Below are 2,644 nucleotides of genomic sequence, written 5' to 3' on the forward strand. Positions count from 1 at the left end.
TTCGGATGAACTGCAACCCTGAGATCTCCCTGGATGTGACCTGGTGAACTCCATTGGCTGGACATTGAAGGATTTTGCTGTTCTACATTTGGTAGCTCTATATCTTCCTTTCTCTTCCTCCCTCTTTTTCCCTTTTTCCCCACTTCCTCCCCAACGCATTTTGTTGTGGTTATTCAATAATGGTACATTTGTTTTGATTATCACTGCAACCCCCTGTACCGTGTCAGTGTTTTTTGCACTCTGAGATCAACCCACAAACCATCACAAAACCCGTTCATAAGGACAGATCACGACACTTGCATACATACTATAGAACCCTTCTGTCAAGCCTTAAAAATTCTCTACAATTTCATTTCCAACATTACTGGGTCTGGCACCTCCCAGATCTGGTGTTTGCTGCCACCATCAGTGCCCAGATCTGGAAATTCCCTTGTTCCAGCAGAGCCAAGTTCAGCAATTTTCTGGTAAAGAAAGCCAAAATCTGGAAATTTCCGCTTCCGGCACCAGCAATGCCAAGGTCTGATGTTTGCTGCCACTGCCCATACCCCAATCTGGACATTTCTCAGTTCCAACACAGCCAAGTGCAGCAATTTTTTGGAAAAAGAAGACAAAATGCAGCAATTTCCTGGTGCCAAGACTGTCACCACTCAGACCTAGTGTTTGATGGCACCGCCCATGCCCAGATCTGGACATTTCCCTGTGCCACCACAGCCCAAGTGCAGCAATTTGCTGGCAAAGAAAGCCCAAGCCCGGCAGCTTCCTGGTGCTGCACCAGCAGCACTGTCTCTGTCTCTCTGGGAGCCTCTCAGGATCCCCGGCCAGTCCCGAGTTGGCAGACAGCGGGGGGCAGCCCCGGCACGGCCGATAGTGGGGAGACGCCCTCTGTGCCCCGAGGGTGCTGAGGGCACCTGGGCTGGGCGCCTTTGCAGCACAAGAGACACCAGAGACCTCGGTAGGAGATAAAAGGCCGGCTCTTAGCAGGGGTTAATCCCAGGTTTTATTCCAGGAGTCCCAAAGGAGCCCCTACACCTCAGGGGGCTACTGCTGAGAGCCCTGGGAGATGTGCCAAGGTTACATTTAAAGGGAGGTGGAAACCAAAAGGAGATAACATTTTACTGACCAATAAGTGACCCTAAGGGACGGGTACTGGGGGATGGACATTTAGGACAGCGTATGGGGCAAGGCTTGGGGGCTGACCCCCGGCCTCTGGCTGATCACTTGACATCCTGGAGCGAAGCTTCTAGATGGAGGGGATGGGATGCTGAGTGATTGACAGAGAGCCAGGGTGGGTATTTGGGGATGATCTCAGCAAGGGAAGGGGGTTAGACAGGTAAAGGGAGGGGGGTACAGTCTAGAATAAACCATTTGGGAAAAGTATGGAGATACAAAACAAAACTACTTCCAAGTATTACAAAGTATAAAAATGTACTACAATATTTGTTATAAAGATACAGTTTTTATTTCTGTTGTTAATTATAAGCTTAGACATAATAGTGAAATAGCTGATATAATTCTGATATATATTGTGTTAAAATGCCTGCTTGGATGGGATAACATCCAATGAACATGAGATGAAGACACCTGGTACAGATGTGCCAGCCATCAGCACTCACTGTCTGAAGGCAGTGTGGGCCATGGCCAAAACTGAAGGTGATGATAAAAAAGGAGCAAACCCACAACCAAGGCATGTGCATGCTCTAAAAAGGTGGAACCGAGGAGGAGCCATGCTAAACAGTTCTTGGAATATGGAAACTAGTTTGGGAAAAAAGTTTACAAAGCATGAGGGTCCATGAATATGCAACAGGCTGATGGAAGGAAAAGGTATTTAAGGGATATCCGGAAGATAACAGGGTGGTCTTGGTTCAGTGCCAAGATGCACCCGGCCGTAATAACCTTTGCTCCGTGCTCCCCTTGTATTTATTAAGCTCTTTGAATTTTCCCAGGAGAGTGACCGTGTTTCTCCCAGCCTCGAGCAGAGAGCTCTGCCCGGGGGCTCCGGGCAAAGGCGGCGGCGCTCGGCAGCGGCCCCGGCCCGCCCAGCCCCGGGCATTTCCCCGCACCGGGACAAAATCCCGCGCGAAGGAGCCCTTGGAACGCCCGCCCGCGGCTCCTCCGCGTCCCAAAGCTGCCGGTGCTGCCCCCGGTGCTGCCGCAGCCGCGGCTCCGGACAAGGGCGGCTACGCGGGACCCCCGGGCCGGGCCCCTCCCAGCCGTGCCCGCCCCGGGGCTGATGCTCGGCCCGGGCTCTCTCGCTGCTCCGGCTCCCGCACGGCCCCGCTGGGAGCGGGCCCCGAGCCCCTGCCCGGCCCAGGGTCATTGTCCTTGGCCGGGCCCTGCCCGGGGCTGCGGCCCCTGCCCGCCCCCGGCACAACCTGCGGCTCCAGCGCAGCTCCCTCCAGCCGGGCACTGAGGGTTCCAGCCAGGCAAAACATCCCGATCACGGCATCTCTGGTGTCCCTGCTCACATGGTGTGAAAAATGCATGTATTTTATGATTGGCTTTGTTATGTTTGCCCAATTATCCCATCAAAAAAAAAACCAAAAAACCCAAACAATATTTAAGGTAGCAACAGTTTAATTGAATAGTTTAGAAAATATATAAATAAGGGATAATTTGGTTCAAATAATAGCGCATAAGCAAAAAC

The sequence above is a fragment of the Zonotrichia leucophrys genome, unplaced genomic scaffold, assembly GCF_028769735.1.
Source record: "Zonotrichia leucophrys gambelii isolate GWCS_2022_RI unplaced genomic scaffold, RI_Zleu_2.0 Scaffold_667_27650, whole genome shotgun sequence".
Classification (NCBI taxonomy): Eukaryota; Metazoa; Chordata; class Aves; order Passeriformes; family Passerellidae; genus Zonotrichia; species Zonotrichia leucophrys.